Below are 22,747 nucleotides of genomic sequence, written 5' to 3' on the forward strand. Positions count from 1 at the left end.
ATGGAAACAGGATGTTTATTGGAGGGCTTTCCAGGAAGGGAATGTACTTTCAGGTACCCCATCTGAACAGGGCTCTCAAGGAGTTAACAGTGTATACCTTTTTCCTGATCAGCTGCAGCTAGGATTTAGATTTTTTTTTTTTAATGTGTTTCATCCTCTTTCTTAGCACTTAGTTTGTTGTAATGGCCAGAACATGTCCTATCCAGTCTGTGCTGAGATGAATTCTGAGGACTGGATGTGGAGCAGTGGCAGGATATAGCCCTAAAACCCAGCAGCTTGTGCTTCCTGCAGGGAAGCGGCTGTCTATGGCAGCCCTTCTAGAGGCAATGTACACCCTCTGCTGCAGTGGAGCGAGCGCAGTGATGATCAGCAGGTCTAGGGAAAAAATTCTATTGTGCCTTGGTTTTTAGTAAATATGCTATGAGCTACCAGTGGTATTAGGTCTAATCATAGCCTCAAAGCTGTGGCTGGATTTATGTTGATCACTTTAAAACAAATCTCACAGATATATTTAGTAGAAGAATGTGTAAAACCCCAACCCCCAAATGGTATTATGTAACCAATACAGTATTTAAGTGCCCCCTGTGTAAACTAAGCGAAAAGCCTGCTGTTTGCTTTCTTTGCCTCTGTTGTGTATTGGTCAGCCGAAGTCGGGTGCTCTGTTTGCTGTTCTGATTACTATTTTAAAAGGAAAGATCTGTAGGATCATGTTATCCAGAAATTGAAAAAGACTTAAACCCCTCTCACTGAGCTTAAGAGAGGGATCTGGGGCTGAGTGAGAGCCCTCTCGCGGGCTGCCCAGGGGTGTCTATTGCCAGGGGAGCTTGTGCCATTTGAAAGCACATGCACATCAAGGATACAGCCCCACACAATGTACTTTGACTCTTTATTTTGGCATGTGTAGTGTAGCCGTTCTCAGCGGCCTCTGCAATCTCAGCCACAGGGTTCAGCTGAGCTCAGCAAAGATGAAGATGTGTTAGTGTAGGGTCAAGGAGATGGTGGGAGCTATTGGGCCAACTGGGAACGTTGCTGCTGCTCTATCTAGAGCTGATATCTGGTGAAAACGAGAGGTGGATTTCCTCTTGCTTTGAACCAAAAGGAGTTTGTAGGCTTCCCCCCTAATTTAAAGGAGTTTGTAGGCTTTCCCCCTAATTTACTGTTATTGATCTGCCATCAGCTCCTTGCCCAGTTAAATCCTTTATTCAAGGTGTTGGATCTTAGGAGCACAGTGGTTTCCCATTATTGTTATAATCTTTTGCCAAAGAGAGATTCCCCCTTCTCAGTAATGCACCAAAGTGGAAGTAATCGCTCTTTTTTCTTCTTGCATTTGTCCTTTCCTGTTTCATTCACCGATTGAAAAATGGCTAAAGAGCAGCCCCCATTTCACCTCCCCTTTTCCCTGATTGACTCAGCAGCTCCCGGGACAGAGAGAGGAAAGGGGCCTCGAGGTCACAACCTTCACAATCTTCAAAGCCCCTGCCGCTTCCAGCAGCTGTCACAGCTCTCACTGACCATATCCCCAGAAGGTCAGCAAAAAAATAAACACTGGGGCCCGACAGGTCCCCTTCTCATGCAAACTGGCCATTTCCCTCCCCAGCTCCCATTCCATGCATAGATTACACATTGGAGACCCCCTTGGATTTGCACAGAGCTATGCAAGAGCAAAATGCCACAGAAAATAAAAGCAGAAGGGCTTCCTGGGCAGGCAGGGTGGGAAAAAGAAAAGCAGCTTCCTGAGCTCTCCATGCCCACCCACAGGCTGCTGCAGCCATTTTGTGTGCGCAAAGCCTGAAGGTGAAGCTGGGGAGGGGGCTGACTTTTCCCTGGGAGAAAGACTGCAGGGAAGGATTCAGCTTTTGTATCTGCTTGTGCATGTGAGGGATGGAAGATAGAGAGAACCCAAAATAGGAAATGAAGCATAGACTGTAAAAGCCTTTTCATCAGGATTAGATTGCATCCCTCTCCGACAGCCAGCCTGCTTTCTGCACTCACCTTCCTCTGCAAAAAGTCATGATGAAGCAGAAATAGTGCCAGGGAGAAGCACAGGTTCAAAAGGCCAGAGCGGAAAGGTCCTTTGCTAAAGGAAATACGCCTCCCCAGCCCTCTTTTATAGAAGTATCCATTTCACCATGGCCACTAATAATCAAAGGGCTATTTCTTGGCCTTCACAGCACAGCTCCCAGATGCAAAGCACTGTTCTCATCTCCATTATTGCAAACCCTTCCCCTCCCGCCCCACACTCACTTCTCTACCCGTGCTCCCCCATGGCTGAACCCAGCACTAGGGCACGACTCGAGTTTTTCAGTCTCGTTTCCTATTCGCATTTTCGGCTTCTCCCCACAAGACCAAACGGGTGAGCAGCACACCGGATCGCAGGGCAAAAACTCGTCGAGGGGATTTTTATCTACGAGGGGCTGCCAGAGAGGCAGGAGGGGCTGCTGACCTGCAAGAAAACCCCCAGGAATGAAAAGCAGGGACAGGGGACTCAGGGCTCACTTTATTTATTTGGTGTTGGCCGGGTACAGCAGAGGGGCTGCGCCAGGCTCCGGCCGGGGCCGGCGGGGCGGGGAGCGGCGGCGGGCCCGGGGCAAGCGGTGCGCGGAGGCGCTCACCTTGCCCTGCCCCTGCGCGCACGCTCTCCGCCGCTGCGTGTTTAAACAAAGAAAGTTGCACAACCAAAGTCCGTCCATCAGTGTCGTGTGTATCCCCTCCGCCCCGTTAAGGTGGCTCTCGGGGGGCGGCGGGACATCCCGTCCCCGCACGCTGTCACCGGCTCGTCCCCGGCTCTCGCCGCTCCCCGGCGCACTGACGCCCTTTCATTATTGCACTGCTCGCTGCGACCGTGACAGTAGTGCAACAGGGAAAGAGGGGCAGCCCGGCCGGTGGTCCCAGCGCTGGCAGAGCAGCTGCGGCGGCTGCCGGGCTGGGGGCACGGAGGGAGAGCCCGAGTGGGGTGGAAAGATCCTGGCTTTGTCCCCGAGCTGGCCGCCTCCCATTAGAATGATGCTGGGGGCAGCTCGGGGGGGGGGGGAGGGAGTTAAACCGAGGGCAGCGGCAGCGGTACAACGGAGAGGCAGCGGGCACGGCCCCCGTCGTATGGCTCCGGGCCCTGCCCCGCACCCCGCCGGGCCGGCGAGGCGAGCCCGGCCGCCCCGGGGAGACGCGCGGCAGCGGCCCCGCGGCGCCCGAGGACCGGCACGGAAAACCCCGCGGCAGCGGCTGCTCCGCCGCGCCCTGATCCGGCCCTCAGTCCCCTCCCACCACCCCTTTCCCTGGGCCCCTGAGGTCCCGAAAGGGACCGCGGGGACCACCTGAAATGGAAGGCAGGGCCACCCACTCGGCCATCCCGGCTGCTGTCAGCCCCCAGCTGATCCTCACAAAGCGGAGAGGAGATTTAACACCCCCATCCCTGCTCCGTTCCCACGTACCTCAGAGAGCAGCCCTCGGGAAGGGCCGGAGGCAGCGCCCGGCCCCGCTGCGCCGCCCGACCCTGGAACAGCCGCGGGTGCGGGGCACGGTCGAGGAGCCCGGCGGGCCGCGCTCGTCGGGCAGAGGCATGAGCTTTGTTTCGCGGAGGTTATTGGGATTAGAACCTCGGCCTCTTTGTGCTGCGCTTTGCTTCGTACCACACTGGTTTTCGGGGTAGGATCAGGCACAGAAGCAGCAAGTACTGCTATGTATCTCCTCCCATCCTTTGGTGGGTGTTTACATCAGTATGTAATATAGACACCCTTCAAACGTCTCAGAACTCATACTATTTTAAAAAAGAGCCATGATGGGTTTCTCTGGTTTCAATCATTGCTTGTGTTTTAAACGCGAGGCCGTTTTGAATCCTGTGTGATAGCATCAAAAATATGCCCATTACTCACAACCTGAGTCACCAGAATAGCACGATTATTTGACACAAATAACATCTCTGTACAATTACTAGCTTATCTAATAACGCTCAGCATTTCACAACTTTTCCCTTAACTTGGTGGGCACATGGGATTATTTTTTCCTGCTGTGGCTTTCTTCTCTCCATGAAGAATAACCCTCAAAAGAAAAGACCCTATAAGCAATATTGCACTACTACCCTGATCACAAAAGCAGAGGCAATATTGATAGGGTCTCATCCTTAAGGTTAGGAAGCTGGATAATGTGTCTTGCAGCAGGTGACTGGAGGGAGCTTCATTCCATGCCTGCAAATGGGGAAGGGGTAAAAAGTTAGAAAGCAGTGCACTGCCCCTATGGATCACAGCACTATGTGCTCCTGGGAGAGTGGGGATGCAGGAATAGAGTAAATCTCTGACCCACAGAATCCATGCATGGGCGCTACACCCTTCTCCCAGGACACATTTAACTCCAGTATGGATTTTTTCCAAGTTTCTATACCTCCATCCCCAGTTCTCACTTTCTTCTGTGTAAAATTCTCTCCTTTATTAATAGCCTCAGTCAATTAGCTGCCTAGCTGTCAGAGGCTGGGAAGTGCTATTTATTTGATTAACTGATAGATGTATTTTGAGCCTCTTAGTAACAGGCATCAAGCCCTCAGAGAACTTCCTTTCCAGGACTGTCCTACTTGGAGAGCCCAGTGTTTTAAATATCCCTCCCTTCATTGGAAATCACGGGATTAAGTACACACCAAAAATTAGAAAGCAAAACAGGATCTCCAGGGCTGGCTCTCCAGCACTAACTTCACATTTATGCACACAGGTTAAACAGTGTTTGGAGACGCACGAGTGTTTTGCCCTAGCTTGTTTTGTTTGGCTTTTTCTTCTCTTCCCCCTCCCCAGCACCTTTTCTGTCCAAGGCTGGAAGGCACAATCTTCAGCTGGGGCTGGCTTAGTGTTGAACACACTAACAGCCACAGAAATTATTCCCAGGGAAGGGCTGAGACACCTCCAGCTTCAGGGCTGCTTTGCCAACTAGACTCTTCCTCTGCACTCTGGCTCCCAATTAACCTGCCCCAGCGCATTTGTCACGTAGGAACACTTGAGAGTCCAGAGGAAGGGGAAGGAAATTTCATTCCCAGGCCATCCCAAAGCAGGTCATGATTTTGACACATTAAGCTTCTCTTTTCTCACTCTGCTTTCCAGTGCATTAAATAGGAGTGTAATGAAGGGACAATCCCCTAATTCATGGATTCCTGGCTAATTTATCCATGCCACATTGATCTGGTCTTTGCCATTAGAGGTCCCTGGCTTTTGGCATGCTGGTGTGAGGCAGCCCTGCATCCTCTTTGATGCTGCCTGACTTGCCAAAGAAAAAGGAACTGGGCAAGCTCCATTCAGTGTTTGGTTTTTTCCTAATGCCCAATAAAAAAAATCTCTAATCTGTCCCAATTCCTCCTTCTTCCCATCCTTTGTGATGCTTGTGGAAGAAAGCAGGGATCTTTTTTCTGCATTATTTATTTATATTAAATCTTTGCTCACTCAAATTAAAAGGCTATATTCACAGAGATTGCTGAAAGCAGCTCAGAATTGAGTTTTATCAAACTTCTATATTCTCGTTACCTTGGTAAAACCTCAGGTTTAATCCTGCCACTGCTTCTCAACAACCCCTGCAACCTAGACATCCAGTTGGACTGAGAACATAAAAAATGATGCAACTAGGCTCAGCCTTACCTTTCCATCTATTCTCGTCCAGTCTATTTTGTTTATTGTTTACCATGTCTTTTCCACTCTTCAGCCTCGATGTTATCTCAAACAAGACTTAGACATAATACACACAATTTAACTTCTCCAGTGGCCCAAGAGGCAAACCCACTGGCAAGTTTACAGTGGAAACACACAATCTGCACATGAAGTGATGTTACTGATGCATGGAGAGTGTGGGGGAAAGCACAATTTGACGACTTCCTTACAACTTAAATACTTCAGTAGTTGCAGAAGCTACAACTGGCAGGGGAGGGTAAGGGATGTAATTAGAAACATCAGCCACAAGTTCCAAGCAAAGGCAATTAAGTTACTTTATGTTTCTGGATCTGTGCTGAGAGCCTAGATGTGTCTCAAAAACGTCCTTATCTCTAAGTGGTGTATTGGCACAGGCCTCCCCACACATTGCCTTTTTTGGTTGGTTGGTTTTTGTTTGGTTTTTTTTAACAAAACAGGAAAAATAAAGACTGAATCAGCCTCCAGTAGTATTCCAATAGTATTCCACCTAGTTTGCAAATGATATGCAAAGCCTGGGTTGCACTATGTCCTATAGCAGGGAGACTCTGGAATGTATATGGGGGTTATTTTAAAATAAACGTTTAAACACGAGATTATGAAATGCATGCTATTTATACACTGTGAGGCTCAGCATCTCTAGATATGTTTAGAAACCTCTCTTGCCTTTAATCACAGTTATAGAAACTAAATGGAAATGTCACCCAGACTAGTATGGAAATAACACTTTATATGTTGCTCAATAATGGAAGCTCTTTTTTTGGCAGTGCGTGTGAGGGAATCCACAGTAGTGGAGCCTTTGCTATGTGTTTAAGTCCCCTTTTTCTGGTGTTAGGAGACAAATAGACTGAAGTGTCCTCACGATGAAGCCTTGGGATAAATAAAGTAGTGAGCTGAGTTTCTGGAGCTGAGAGGCCTGTGCTCTTCATGAGATCAGACCTTGCCTTCCCTGGTTTAGCTTAGGGAGCCATTTCTCCTTCCCTTTGTTGCTATTTTGCTTGTTTGTTTCTCTTGTGGTTAAAGATGCCACTCAGGGCAAGCGGTTTTTTTAAATTTTCATCTCAGTTACAATCTCACAAAACATAGAACGGCACAGTCCAGCCTTGTTTTCCCAGTCACAGCAGCGAGTCCTCTAGCCAGACGAAAGGAGACCATTTAAAAGCCATCTTGCAATTAAATACCTTCTATAGTCTACAATATTTTCTGCAGCGGAATTGACACTATTACCAAAGGTCAAAGCAAACACTTTGGAAACAGCTGTAGGCTGAAAGTTGATTTAGAGTTTTCCATCCTATTTAATAATTTTATCATTGTTTTAAAACTGGGAAGTGTTGCCTTTTTAATTCTTTTTTTTTTTTTTTTTTTTTTTTTTTTAAGAGAGAGAAAATTCTTAGCATTCCAGTCCTGGCTCCTTAAGTCTATCTAGCAAGTTTGTACAAATCTGTCCAGAGAAAAAGGGGATTCTTGCTTCCATGCAAGAGTCAACTTGTCCAGGTGTGAGACTCCAGAGAGTAAGGGTTGATAATCCTCTCTGAAAACATCACCTTCCCAAGTGTGTTTCACCCACCAAGCTCAGGGATTCTGTCACCCACAGACACTTACCAATATGTTCCCCTTCTCCTGAAATCAGGAGGGATTACACTCCAGAATGTCCTGCCATTTGATTCTTGCTTATAATATTTAGTTTGTGGGTTTCAATAACCCTTTTCTCAGCAGCAATATTTCCTCGGCTGGCAGAACCCAGATCTGCGTCAGTGAGCTCCATTAAAAGGAATGACAGAGCTCCTTAAACAGCCCAGACTTTGTAACCCCACAATACGGCTTTTCTGCATGGTGTTTACCAGCGCTCTGCTGTCTGATGGAAAAAAAAAAAAAAAAAAAAAAAAAAAAAAAGACGACTTATGGTACTAAATGCAGGAGGAAAATAGGGCTAAATACTATCACCCTGGAAGTGCCGATCCCACCGCTGGCCCTGCATGTACAGGGCAAGTGAAAGGCCTTGGCTTGGGGAACAGAACATGTGGGGCTGATCCTGAGGTCCCCCAAATAACTCTTTCCCCCACGGCAAGGGCCAGACTCCACTCACCACACACCCGGCTGCCCCCAACCCGCCCATGCCTGCAGGGTCAGGGTGTGGTTTCTCCCCGGGGCCCCAAGCCCGAGTCTCCGCAGCCGGGGCCAGTGGCACGGCACGAGGGGAAGCGGCACCTCCTGCCCCCGCCCGGCCTCCTCTCTTCCCCAAACCACCCAAGAGCGGCCAGAGCAGGAGCGACCTTAACACAGATCTAGCACTCAATGCAATGACTCAAAAAGTCCCCCTGAAAAAAAAAAAAAAAATCCCTCTGAAAACTTAAACCATCTGATTTCACTTTCCGCTCCAATTGGTTGTGTAGCCAGGGCGCAGGTCTGGCCTCCTCCACCACACTAATACCCTATGTGTGCTGCCTCCACAGAGGAGGGGTTCTTTTAACAAGTTTATGCAACAACAGGATGGAGGCTCTGCCGGAGCCCTTCCCCCCGCAGCCCGACCTGATTCCCCGCATTCCTCCCGCGCCCTCCCCCTCCGACCCAACTGGAGACAAACTCTGGCATCTCCACACACATGCAAATGGTTTCCCTTGCACAAATACAGACTCCTGAAGGGGCCTTTGCTTCCGAATCCCCCCTCTCTTTTTTTTTTTTTTTTCTTTCCTCCAGTGCTTTTTTTCTTTTTTTTCGCTGTTACATTCCTCAGCCAGGCAGGGTTAAAAAAAAAAAAAGAAAAAGTGGGGAAGGGAGGGTTTGGAATGTGTAACCTCCATCCCAGGCCCAAATCTGCAGGGAACCTCGTCCTCTTCCCCCACAGCCCTGGGGCCTGCCTTCCAGAGAGCTGGCGCTCAGCAAAGGGCGTTTGCGGGCTCCATTGCCCCAGCCAGAGCCAGGAGCCCTCAGAAAGTTGTCCCTCTCCTTCTGCGAATGGGATATGGTCCTTGTCATCACACAGGCCTTTCCCTGTATCACAGGCCTCAAATTCCCCCCACACCCAGGGGAGGTTTTGAAGTGTAATGACCATATTATTTTTAAAGACATAAGTTCATACAGAAAAACAACCATGCATCTATTCCCCCTGTGATTCCTCCACCTCCAAACAAGGCAAGCTCGCATGTCTGAGAGGCCATCTTACAGCCCAGCATCAGCCCCACCAAGGCTTTCACTAGCACTTATTTCCACTTGCTGATGGGCTCCACGAGCGCACACACACACAGAGAACAAAGCATTGCCCTCCTCCACGGTGGCTTCCAGCTCCTCGCTGGTCCACCCTTCTTCCCTTCCTCCTTGGCCAGGGGCACCAAAAGGCCCTTCGCACTCCCATCCTGGTCACTCTTGTGCTTCTATTGATGGCATGGGGGGAAGACACCCCCCTAGCAAAGCCCTTAGAGATTTCACTCTCTCCTACCTCTTCATTAACCAAGAATTAGAAGGAAGAAGAGGGGAAAGTCCCAAAGCTAAATAGGCCTCTCCGTTCCTTAGCACACACAAAAATAGCAACCATGCTACAATGCAGAGATGGATGAAAAGAAAATCTCCAGAGAAAGGGAGCCATGCCGGCTCGGGTTACCTCCACTGAGGCCTGGGTGTGCACCGCATGGGCCACCAGCACCGTGCCCCTCCGGTTCAGGCATGGAGGCTTAGCCTTCTGTTCTGGGCATGAAAGGGACACAGCCTTCAGCTCACCCCAGAAACAGAAGGGCTGAAAAGGTGTCTTTTGTCTGCTCCCTCGTTCATTGGAGAACTGGAGTGAGTTATTGAGGATTCAGCTTCTCCTCGACCCTCTAAAATGGGACACGCTCCCCCCCTTAGGATGTGGTCCTCCATTTTCTGCCTCCCCATGGCTAACTCACCAGCACATCCTGGCCTGGCTTGGGATGTGCTGTGCAATCTGAAAGCACTCGTTTACCTAGATTTGATTTCCAATATGACGGCTCTCCCCACCCCCACCCTTTGCTCCCAAGGTAACAGCTCAAGGCTTCAGGAAAAAAAAAGAGAGAGAGAGAGAGGAAGGTCCCATCCCCCAGCCCTCCAAACCCCTTTCTTAGCAGCTGCAAGCGAAAATACCACATCTGCCTCCAACTACACCACGAGTGACAGTCACCAACATATTGTTATTTAAAGATCAATTCTGAATGCAGTGTTCCTGTTCCTAGGCCTACATCATCCTTGCATCTCTCAGCCTCGCTCCACGTTGCTATTGGGAAGGGCAGGGACAGATTGTCTTTCAAATCCTATTGATTATTGTTTAGGTATCTTGCACTATTTTTTTTTAAATGAAAATGAAGGTACCAATATTCCTTTAATCTTAACAGTAATTTCTCTAAAAGTGAAATACGATGGAACTTGAAAAATACATCAATAGGAAGCAAAAATTAAATTGTCTGTAAATACACGTGTATATATTCAAGTCACTGAATTCTATATACAACAGTAACACCCTTACGTTCATAAACCCCTAATTTTTAGAGCAAAGGAAGAAAATATTCAAAGCTGGTCACGATATTTTTAAAGGTGGTGATTGCTCTGAAGGAGGACAAGAGGGCTTTAAAATGTGAATAGGCCAGCTTTTTATTTTACAACTTGGACACACAAACCCAAGCTAGTGGCAGAAAGGGCAATCCATTTTGTACACTGAAGCAGTCAAAACGGGGAACAAAACCCAAGGAACTTCCATACAGACCACTCAACCCAAACACAAAATAAACAAACAAACACAAGGGTAGGGATTTTTTTTAAAGCAATTTCTACATGATCTTGGTATTTTAATGCTCATTTGAGCCTTTGTGGTGGAGGGAAGAAATCAGAGTAGGGGGCTGGTTCCCTACTAAAATGCATTAAATAACTACAGAATGCCATAATGTCAGGGGCTGGGTGTGCAACAGTAACTGATCATAAAGGATGTATTAGGACTGGAACCAAATGCTTTGACAATATTATTGCACTGCTTTATTTGTGCAGACAGTAGTGCAACATTGTCAGAGCCAGCGATACCAGCAGCCACTGTCACGTTCTGCACAGCTGTCCCTGCATCCTTTTGTAAGGGACTGTTACACTACAGTGTTAACCACAATAACGTTTTTATGTTTAGCCCCAATAAAACTCTGCATGACAAAGTTTATTTGCAATCGTAATTAGACAAAGTAAAAGAAAAAAAAAAAAGAAAACAACAAAAAGTTAGTTTAAAAAATGACAGAAAGAGAGGAAAAAAGGGGAGAGGGATAGAAAAAGACCACTGTTAGTATGGCTTGTTAAACAAACCATTCCAGTCTTCTGCTACATGCCCAGTATATCTAGGCACGGTACGTTATAAAGGTTTTATACAACAAAATATTTTTCTACAGTAATGGAGAATAAAACAAGAGGGGGCATAATTCAGCATCCCCAAACGTATGTGTTTCCATAAAACCCAAATTGGTCAGTCAATGAATCTGAACTAGACAATTTAAATAAATCACAGAAAGTGCCAACCCTTTCCTGTGCCTTCAGAAGTTTTCTTAATTGTGCTGTGATTTTATCATGGTTGACCAGTACAGATGAAAAAGCCTGGGGGGTGTGGTGTATATATAGAATGGTATAAATACACAGTGCTTTGATTTGCTATGGAAAATGTTACAGAAATGATGAGACCTGTGTACAAAAATACCTAGTGCCTGTGCTCCAATCTCACACGTATCTGTGTGTGTGACCACTCAAAAATTACAGCATAAACACCACAGATTCTTAGAAACAAATCAACAGCATTAAATACCTATATAGACATTAATAGGGACCACCTTAAATACATAGGATAAAATTTCTCTAAGGGGAGAAAGTATAAAGAAATCATCAAAAATTTCAGTGTAGATATTCTATGGAAGAGTGTAGAAATTAGTAATTAATTACTCACAAGCTATTGGTAAACAAAGCAGGTAATGGGACACCTTGAAAGCTCCCAGAAATGTTTGGAGCTTACGTCTGAAATAGGATGTGTTTAAATTATTCCAACCCATTTCTATAGACAGACACATAAGAATGTATAACCCAGAATCTCACTCCTTATTTAAAACCACTCCCACATGTATAAAACCTTATTTCACACACGTGCATAAATACACTGGAGGAGGCATCTATTTTAGGGTTGTTTGCCCACTCTGAAGAGGGTGGGCTGCTAAAGGGGGTCATGTTTCTGCCAGCCAATGCCCTTTTAATATTGCACTGCTCATCATAATTGCCAGTAGTACAACAGAAAAAGGGCTCTGGACAACAGCATACTTCAGAGACTTTCCAAAATAAATGATAAATCAGTTAGAAACTTCTCCAAGTGATGGCTTCTGTGCATGTTTTAGTCTAAAACAGATTTGTTACATTAAAAAAAAAGGAGTTTCTTCAACAACCACATTGAATCAATGTCATTCTTTAAAATTAGATTTTAATATTTCACAACTGCTTCTTCAATTAACTTCAGCAAGAATTTAGATGAGCTTGCTTTAGGGACTTTTTTTTCCTTATCAATAGTAAATGTACTGCATTAGAGCATGTGAAAGCAAATACCGGAACTGGGATTGTCCTGTTTGCATTTCAGCACCCTAGTATTTTACAAAAGTAAGTGTAATGAACTAAGTCTTAAAGACACAATGGAGGATGAGTTAATAGCCTTTCTCTTGCTTTCATCTGAATCAGCTGTTAAAATAATTGGTATTTATTACATACATGCTTCTAGTACCTTAAATTATTCACTTCCAATTGCTAAGGAAGTCTTGCTATTTTAGAGGCATCTAAACAAGCTTTCAAAACAACTGCCATCCACCAGTGAGAGGTCTTTAAAAATCACCTGCTTGCTTCATGAAAACATTACTATTGTAATTTTTCCCTTTTCAAAAAGAATATATGGGTAGTAAGGAAAAAACATCAGTTAATCATTACAAATCAGACATTTGAAATAATTCTAGCAATAAGTAACATTTAAAAGTCAACTTGTTAGTCTTTAGGCTCAAACTGTTTACCATTTGTTTCTCTAGACAATTTCAAACTTAAAGCTGGAAAATGTAACTATTTGTTAAATAAGAATCACTTGAGAAATTATAAAATTCTTTTATTTCAAACAATGCAAAGAAATTCTATGCAAAGAAATCCAAACTTGAAAACAACTTTCCATGAATTGTATAGACAAGTAAGAATCGTACCAAGTGCTAAAATGAATTAAACTGATTCGGTTCTGGGGGGGGTTTGGGCTGAGTGAGAAAATGCACTACATGAATTCTAGTTGTCACTTTATCATAGTGGTATTAACAAAAAGCCAATTGATTTGGAAACATCCCAACCCAATTAGAATCTTAAATGGTATCATTTTTGTTTTCTCACTTCATTTTAATTTTTCCTCCTTCTTTTTTATTTTTTTTTTCTTAACAATAATTTACCCCTAATCCAGAAATTTAGGCTGGTTTGGAGATGTTTTAAAAAAAAAAGGAAAAAAGAAAGAGAGAGAAAGAAGGAAAGAAAAGGAAAACTAAAAGAATGTGCGTTAAACCTTAGGAAGTTTTCTTAATTCCAGAGCCCCAGGTCTGTGTTCGAGGGTACGAGCTTTCCTTACACAACTCAAAGACCACACACTGGAGGGAAACGGAGTGGAATTGGGGCAAAGTGCAAGAATGCCAAAGAAACACTTTGGGCTGCGCACCCTGGTTTATTGCAAAAACTCTGGACTATTTAAGCAAAGCATTACTTTTACGAGATTTAAATATTAAGCCAATATAAATACTGGCTGGAGATAGCATGTGACTTATTGCCTCGCTCTTTGGGGGTTTTAGAAAAAAAAAAAAAAAAAGCGCGAGCTTCTAAACCGGGATCTTTTAGCAAAGCAATTCTACGTGGTATCTAGAGAGACAGCAGTTTTGCTACGTTTAAAAATGGGAATAGTATTTTGCAGGAGGAGCGCTGTGGCACAATGAGAGCGGGCAGCAACCGCGAACCCTCCCGTGAAACAGCCCTCGGCGCGGGCTGGGGGTGGGGAGGCAGAGCTCGGCTCCGGCGACAAGAATTTCATTCGTGGGATCCCAGTCAGTTTCTCAGGAGTGTTTGCATAGGTGAAATGTTTGAGAGAAGGAAGGGGGGAAAAAAAAGCTCGCCACTATCTAGAGATTTCCAGCCCAGCCCGCCGGCACTCGTCTCTCTCCCGGCGCTGCTCGGCGCACGGGCGATGCGCTCCATGCCGTCCCCGCTCCGCTCCCGGCGGGAACAGGCGCCCATTCCCCACTCCTGCCGCTCGCAAGTTTTATCCCCAACCCCGCTGCCGCCCTCGGCGGCTCCGGCCGCCCGCTGCTTTCAGCACCTCATATCGATCGCACGCCAGAACGCAAACCGACCAGCCAAACTTCACTCGGGGAATCGCCACACTTACAATGCGGGAGGAAAGGGCTCCCGCACTGCTCGCTCCGCGCGGAAACCTCTCTGGGAAGCGCACGGCCCCGCCGGAGAGCCTCCGCATGGGAGGTGGGCGAGGGGCGCCGCCGTCAAGCGGCTCCCCCTCCCCCGCCTGGCCCCACGGTCCCCGCCGGGTCCCCCCGCCCCGCGCCCTCGCAGCCAAGGGCGGGGGGCGCCGCTCGGCCCCCGTCCCGCCGCCGCTCGCCCCGCGGGCCATTGTCAGCGCCGCGCCCCCCGGCACCCCGCGCCCCCCCGGGCCCGCGCTCCCGCCATTTCCGCCCGGGCGGGCGGATGCGGCCGCGGGCGGCGGCAGGGCCGGCGGGCCCCGGGCCCCGCGCGGTACCTGGCGGCGAGAGGGACGACGGACGGGTCCCCGCGCCGCGGGGGGGAAAGTTGCCAAAAGAGGCGCAAAAGAGGCGGCGAGAGCGGCGCGGCTCCGCAACCCCCCGCCCGCCTCCCGCCGCCGCCGCCCCGGGCGCGCCTCGGCGCGGGTCCCTGATCGATCCGAACGTGGGCAAATCCTCCGGTACCAACCTCATGGCCTCCCCGCTCCAGCCTCCATCTTTGACTAGTTGACATTCAGCTCCTGCCTGACCAACTCCTCATTAGCATACCTCCCCCGCCATTGGCCCGGCCCTGCGCTAGTCTTTGCCACCGCCTCCGCCATTGGCTCCCGGGGAGGATGTTTAAAAATATTACCCCGGCGCCCATTGGCGGCCCGGTGCTTACGTCACGGCACGCTCTTTATTTTAACAATGAATGCACAAACACATTCTTCCATTCACAAATTTTTTTTTTTTTCAGTAGTTTGCCCGCCTTTTCTCCAACTACATTTTCATTGATTTTTTGTTTCAACTGAGGGGGTCCCGGTTGTAAACAGATAAATCAAAGGCGAACAGAGGGGGGACCTGAGCAAATATTATTTTCTCTCTCTTTCTCTCTTTTGTTCGGCAGTGCTGGTGTTGGGGGAACAAAACTGATCCCCAGGCGTCCCGGATCGGAGAGATGTGGTCGGGGGGGGGGGGGGGGGGGCGGGAAATCTGCTCTGCCCGAGAGGTTGCAACTATTTTGTGTCTATTTCGGTTTCAAAGCTGGACCTCTTTCCCGCAATTAGGAAAAGCAACCTCTGCTCGGGCCAAACAAACTGCTAAATTAGTCAAATTTAGAATAGTAATTATTGCTGTGGGTGGGGAGCGTTTGCGGGGGGGGCTCGGTGGGTGCGTGCCCGCGGGGGAGGCTGCTCCGCTCCCTCCCGGTGCGGCGGGCAGCGCCCTGGACGGCCACGCTCCCCTCCCGCTCCTCCCGCAGCCGCGGGCTGAGCCAGGCAGGGGATTTAATTGTGACCGACTGAAACACACCAGGTCACTTCAGTGCACTTTCATGACAAGAGCTTTTCCTTTTGTACGCGCGGTTGAGCTGAAATCAGGGGATATCAAAGTTTAAGGGCTAGGGAGGGAAGATCTGTAGCATTTCTCTTGCCCTGCAAATTGTAAAACATAGGAATCGTTGCAACATTAATCAAAAAAGACTGAGAGAGTCATTGACTGTGAGAGTCTCTCTCACAGGGAAAGGTCTTGGTGAGTCTCTTTTTTGGAAAGGTTTCTGCCATATTGCTAACTAACAAACTCACGACTGTGAGGTTGCTTCCCCTTCCAAATACATAGTTCCTCACCTCTTCAACAACTGATTTCAACAGATGTTTGTAAAATGGAAATGTTGCCATACATCAGTGAGACAAACTTATCAGCAAACAAACTAAGCAGTGAGAAAGCACTAAACTTTCATACACTTTTGTGTGCATGAAGGCTTTTTTTTTCTTAAACTGTATAAATAATATAATAAACTGTATTTATTGCCATTTTAGTAAATTACCTGTATTAAAAAAGAAAAAACTAAGTATATTTCTTTCTAAATTCCTGCATTATTTTAATTTTAAAATAGCCTTTCCTTTCATTTTTTCACTACCTTCATACCAAATCCAGCCCAAAAATATAACTTCTGTCTGTGTGAACTAAAATTTTGCATTATACAAGAAGAAGGATATTAGCTATTTTTAAAAATAAACTAAACTTCCTTTGTATCTATTCTTGGGCTTGGGAGTTGGTTCTGATTTGGATATTTTCTCCATATATGTATGCGTATATGTGTGTAGCCCCCCACGCACAAACATTGAACCCAAGTTGTAAATGCTGGATCTGGGTACTAATGGGTGGGGACTTGGAGCAGTGGATCTCCGGCAGTGTTTTTGGAGATGGGAGAGAAGGGCAGTGGGCTGTGAAATCACACATTCCTGTCCAATGGAGCTGAAATAATGGTATTGTTCTCTGGAAAAGAGGTTGCTTTTCTCTTCTCCATTCTTCCCCTGATCTGCAGGGACCTGATTGTGCAGTTAATCAGCAAAAAAGCGTTTGATGTAAGGCAGGGCGTGAATTCAAAAGGGCCAGGGGGGATTCAAGAGGGATTCTTCTGTCTGTTAGAAAATGTTTTTCTGATTTCAAAATGGTAGACATTTGAAAAGCTGCACTGGTCTCTCTTCAGAGATCCGAGTTTGTAGTAGGTACCAGCACTAATTATATCGCTTCCTTTGTGGGTTTGACACTTTACTGCTTGGGGAAAAAAAGAGGGGGAAAAAAAAAGTAGATATCTTACAGCAAAAAGAAAGATGTCCTTCCTGGTGCAAAGGTGAGCCCCTGTATCCCTGTAGTTAATTCCTTCAGCTCGCTATCAGTCGCCAGAGAGTCTCCTTATGCCTTGCCACACGTTTAGCATTGCACGATTTAGAGTAAAATAAAGCCCGTGGGGAGCAGGTAAGAACTGAGTTGGTTTTGTAGCTCTTTTTGGTGACCTGTGTCCTGAGCATGACATCCACCTCCCCGAATCTTTAAACACTGAGCCTTTCCTGTCCCACACACTTCTCTGTAAATCTTTTCTTGCCAGCCTTCTCTTGAATGCCAAGAATATTTGAAGCCTGTTTCTTATTTCAGTGTGGTCATTTCCCAAACTTTTTAACAAAATGCTTTCCGCCGATTTCTGCTGTTGTATCTACACAATATCCTGCTATCTTTCCTATGCACAGCGTCTATACGTATGTAAATATGTAAATTCATTGCTATCCCTTTACTTAATATATTATTATAGCTACACAGGAAATGACACATCCTAGAGAAAGGACTGCCTTGGATGTTTACGTGAAAAATGTGTAACTTTGCAGCAAACTCTGAAATGGTTTGTCAGTTTAACTCTGAATCGCAAATAAAGTTAATGAAAGGTCCCCATCGCCCACCCTCGGTCCCCAGCCCCAGATTTGTCACTGTGCCCCACAGCCCTTTCCACGGGCTCCTTCCTGCTCTGTGAAAGGAGGATTGCTCTGTTGTAATGCTGGATTGATTGATTTAATTTTTGTGTTTCAGGGCTGGGGGACACTGGGGAATTCTTTGGATTTTTTTTGGTGGTGTTTTGCTGCAAATGTGCAGTTGTGCTCTCCCCTCCCTTTGGAAAGGAAGGCTGAGGAAAGACATTTGTGCTGCTGTTAGTTTGCTTTCAAGAAGGGCTCCTTGCAATTGTCCAATGCTGGAGAAGAATGGCGTTTTTATAATTTTTAAACATCAAGGAGGAAAGGGAGAAAAGCTGATTTTTTTTTCTCCAGACCTTGGGGTGTTTTTGCAGTGTAACTCAATCTGATGTCACTGGGGGTGGAGTCTCCGCTGCGTTTGCTTAAACTGGAGCTGCCTCAGTTCAAGGCCTTGTGGCTGAAAGTTCTTAAATCTGTGGCAGACAGGCATGACTATTCCTTAATGAGACCCCTGCTGCAATAACGCGTTTTTTATTTTAATCAGCTTCTTAATGCTATTAATTACGATTTCTTTCATAATACTCTCCCCATCTGCAAGGTTAATGCAGTCCCACACGAGCAGCACAGTAACACGCTCCACCGTTACCGTCTGTGTGAAAACACATGTACAAACTCATATAAACCCTTCTTAATTAGGTCTTGAACATGCATATGCTTTGTGGGTGTGGGTGACAGGCAGAAACAAAGAGAAGAGAGGAGGGCAAGAAAAATTTCACAGAAGTTTCCGAAGATATTTACAGAAGCAGTTATAAATTAACTTTAAACTTCATCCTTGTGGAAGATTGCTACATATAGGAAGGATAGATTTGGGGTTTGTGTTTTGTGTTTTATTCCCAGCTCCCTAGCTGCAAACATTTGCTTCTGTGGATGAAACTATAAGGTTGGATTCAAAACTAATTGATAAAACTCCATGGGAGACCGGAACAAATAGATTCATAAAATGTTCACAGGGCAGCATTGACTATTCATGTTTAAACTTAAACAGATTGGACTTTTGGTTTGCTTCAGCTTCAAAAAATCAGTACCACTGCTTCAGAGGGGCTGGAAATCAAAGTCTCCTCTGAGCTCAACTAAAATAGTAATTATCTTCTCATTTAGCACAGCTACCTTGACTTTTCTGTTTTAACACACTAACATGAAAAATTAAGTGGACCCTTTATTTAAACACTGATTTGAATGATCCTAAAACTTGCCCCTTAAATATGGGATATTTCACTATCCCCATATTTTTACCCAAGTAGTTTACAAAAAAAAAAAAAAAAAAAAAAAAAAAGTTTTCTTTGAATGGACTTTCATTCAGACACATGAGAATAAAACAGTTTAAAATTGTTACATATATGCATATCTCTCTCCAGATATATGTGTTTAGGTATTGCTGAAATTCAAATTGTTTCTCTATTTTCCCCCAGATTCTTATAGTTTTTCAACAAATGCAACTTGTTAAAGGATTTTTAAGGGAACAAACAAACAAAACAAAACAAGACCAAAAGCACTATTCACAACAAAAAAACATCCCCCGAAACATTTTAGTAATTTAAAAGCTGTCAGAAACGATTTCTAAAAGTTTAAAATGCACCCAAACTCACCCCCGCCAACCACATCTTTCTTTAGACCAAACAATCGTTTTAATGTGATAAAAATACAATATTTTCTTCAGGGTATTTTCCTATCTGCAGAATTGAAAACAAGAAAGGCAGAGAAATCTCATACCTTTTACTAAAAATAAATAATCTTAACAATTTCCTAGCTAGCAGATGGCCAAAAATACCTTACATGTTTCCATAAACATATCCAATCTATAGCTTCAAAACTGATTGAATGTAACCGAAATGCAGCCAGCCCAAAGAGCTCAGCTCTCTCCTGATCGAACCTCTACAAAGCAGGCTCTTGTGCTCGACTTGACAGTGTCCGAGAGGGAGGGGAGCGGCAATGAGAAAACCAGTCACTAAATGCGAGTTATGAATGAGGGATTGGATGGGAGGAAAAAAAAAAATAGCGACGCAGCTAATGCAAAAATCAGTTTAATTCCATCGGTTTTACATTGATATGCTTTCGCTCTCGGATCCCACCGCGGCTGCGGACCCGTAGTTAAACCCATCTCCAGCCCAAACCCCGACACACATCCCCGCTACAGGAAAGAGGGGCATTGTGCTCTTCGGCTCACATTTTCTTCTCCCCCCTCTTTACTCGTCCCCCATCTCTCCCCCCTCTCTCTTTTGTAAATCAGAATGAGGAGGTTTTATAGTGAGTCTAATTCTCACTCCCTCCATTTCCTTCCTTTCTGCATTTTTTATCCCCCTTCCACCCCGCCCCTCCTCTGCCTGCAGCCCTGGTATTGATTAACCACTTCGCTGCTACCCCTGGGCGCTGCCTCTCTCCGGCCGGGCCGGGCCGGGCCGGGGGAGCCGCGCTCGGGCGCGCCGGGGCCGCGGGGAGGAGGCGGCCGGGGCTGCCCCGGGGCCGCTGCCCCAGCGCCCGGAGCCGGCCCCGCGCTCCCGCCGCTCCGGACCAGCCCTTTGAAGTCAGTGGCACTTAATGGTATTTAATGAGGCTGCTGCAGCGCCGGCAGTGCCCGGACGGCTCCGGGCGAGGGGAAAAGTGGTCAAATCATCCGCCAGCAAGCCAAAAGTGGGGGGGTTCAGCACAGGGGTGCAGCCCCCGGGACTACGGAGCCGTGGAAGGAGGAGTGTGAGGGAGTGAGGCAGAAAAGCCCCGAGTAACGAAACAGTTAATGGCCCCTGGATGCATTGATTAGTATTGATGGCTTTGGTAGTTTTAATGGATTTGTTGTTTGTGGGAGGTGGGGAGCTTTTCCCTTGCTTTGAATTCTAACCCCCTGGCTGGGAGCTTGCTCCTAATTGCATGCACAGCATTCCTTCGGAGTGGGTGGTATCACCTTTTACTACTGCTCCCTTCCACAGGGAAGGCCTGTAAAAAATCCCTTTCATGTGCCCGAAAATCAATACCCAGGGCTCTGGATGGCTGCTGTAAAAACAAAACAAAATCCTGTCCCTCCGTCGCACAAAAAATAATTATATATATATATGTATATACATACACCTATATAGGGGGAGAGAGAGGGGAAAAAGAGCCCCGGAGGAGCCACCCCTCCCTGCAGACAAATGCAGGGGGCAGTTAGTTCCTTTTGCCAACCCAGGGCAGGGCAGTGTCAGGCTGGTGTGGAAAGAGCCCCTATTTTTACAGCTGTTGGGGACACTTTCAGAGGGGGCTGCAGTTAGGAGCTGGAGGTTTCAGTGTGGTTCTGGTCAATAAAAATGGATGTGGCTTGAAAATGCCTGCTCCAGTGGCAGGGAGGATGGAGGGTCAGAAGCAGTGCTTAAAAGGTTAAAAAGGACTGTGTGAGTGGGAAGTTGTAGGGTTATGGGTGGAGTTATCCACACTTTTTTAAAAAGCACAAGAGAGTAAACAAATTCATCTTTCAGTTAATGTCAGGATGAAGGTAAGAGTGCAAGGGTGTTGTGCCTTGCTGTGACCAGCACTGGGCTTTTTGAAACAAAAATTGAGGCTTTTTTTTAGGAAACTATTAAGCTGAGTTTATTTTTCATTCTGTCTCCAAACTGTGCAAAAATGATACCAGTCTAAGTTACAAGTGAACTTCATGTTCACTTCTCTCTCTGCTGGATCTTAATTTCTTTAGCGTTGAGGGGAGAGGGAGCGATTGTTAAGCATTAAAAAATCCATGCAAAATAAATCAATGTGTTTCTGCCATCTACATTTCAATTCAATAACATCGTTTTCATAGAGCTATTTCATTAGGATGGAATAACTCACCTGTAAGTAATTACAGCTGACTTGCTTTCTAGCAGAGACCAATACAAGTCCAGAAAGGGGATAAAGGTTAGCTCAAAGAAATACTGCAGAGGTTTGGCATGGGTATAAAAGCAAATAGTTATGTTCTCTCCTTAGAAAGCAAGTAATTTTGAGTCATCATTTAAAAGAAAATTCATAGCTGTGCCTTGAAGCTTCATTTTAATCTAAAATTTAAAACCAAAACCCAACTCGAAAGTGTTTCATCAGTAAAAGGTCTGCATCAAACAGAAAAAAGCTCCAAACGAACAAACAACCCGAAGTTCCTATAATAATTGTTTGAGAAATCCACCTTTCTCAGATTTCACAGAGGCTCTAGCAGTCAAATAGTTTATTTGGTATTTGTTGTTGTAATTCTTCTTCTCGTTGAAATTGTGTGTTGGCACTGAATAACATTTGTTTGAAATTAGTTTATCAGTGTAACACTAACTTAAGAATGAGTTTAGTGGTTCAAAAGTGCACTATTTTGAATGAGATAATTTAAGTGGAGCAGTACATGGAAAAAAACCCATGAAGAGTATTTAAAATTATTTTTATATCTAATACTATCAGATTTAAAGAGCAGGTTTTAATATATAGTTTTGTGTAAAAATCCTAGTTCAAAGTTCTTATTTAAATCCTAGTTCAAATGCTTGCTAATTTTATTTAATTATTTTATTACAGCAAACTGCCCAAACATTTTATATTAATTCATACTAATGTGCAACACTTATTTCTACCTTGTCCAGAATTTGCAATAGGAAGTTTTCCAGGACGATTTCTTTATAGGAAATCCTATGTTTTTTAGTAACAAACAAGATTTTTAATAGAATGAACCTTCTTCATTATTAGATAATTTCAGGAATTTCATCCTTTCAACATTCTACAAGCTTTTGTACGTACACTCAAAACCAAAATATTGACAAAATAAAATGCCTTTCTAAAATCCCTAGGACATGGCCATCTCCAAAATTCTGTGGGTTTGTATTTTAACCTCTTTTTGGAACAAAATTAAGAAGGTCATTTTGCTTTATCAAACAATTAAAATGTGCTTTCAGACAGGCAGGGAGAGGAGGGAGCCGGGCTGCGACGGATTTGAGGCATTGTTTTAGGAGAGCACTACAGCTACAAAACCTACACTCTCTGTCTTTCAGGGGAGTACTCTTTGTTTTAGTGTCAATAAGAACATTCAGATTATTTTATTTTATATATTTTTTAAATTAAGACAATTCACAAAACTTAATCAGAAGCAGAACATAGGATTCAGTTCTTTCCTTCTTTCCAAATCTATTTCTTAGTTGCTGCTTTTTTCCCCCCAAATAGTTAAAAAACCCTTCAACACCAACCTAAAATAACATAAAGCAAACGACTTGCAGTTCAGAGAGCATGAAAAAAAAGGATGGTTATTTCCTTCATTCACTGAATTCACCTTAACAAACTATTTTGGAATTTCATTTGTTTGAAAACTGCAGCATATTTATCTCCCAGGCATTTTAGGGCACTAATC

The 22,747-nt window shown here is 45.4% G+C and overlaps 1 long non-coding RNA gene across 2 annotated transcripts; it reads right to left on the minus strand.

Moving 5' to 3' along the window:
• Nucleotides 1-1,184: 1,184 nt before the first annotated feature.
• Nucleotides 1,185-14,663, minus strand: LOC116453148. Of its 2 annotated transcripts, XR_004243692.1 has the most exons (3): nucleotides 14,616-14,663; nucleotides 7,254-7,506; nucleotides 1,185-4,181 (listed from the first exon to the last, which is right to left on the minus strand). It is a non-coding gene; the product is annotated as an uncharacterized LOC116453148 (long non-coding RNA). The 2 variants fall into 2 exon arrangements; XR_004243690.1 differs by lacking the exon at nucleotides 14,616-14,663 and having other exon boundaries at nucleotides 7,254-14,202.
• Between the last annotated feature and the right edge of the window lie 8,084 nt (nucleotides 14,664-22,747).

The sequence above is a fragment of the Corvus moneduloides genome, chromosome 18 (assembly GCF_009650955.1).
Source record: "Corvus moneduloides isolate bCorMon1 chromosome 18, bCorMon1.pri, whole genome shotgun sequence".
Classification (NCBI taxonomy): domain Eukaryota; kingdom Metazoa; phylum Chordata; class Aves; order Passeriformes; family Corvidae; genus Corvus; species Corvus moneduloides.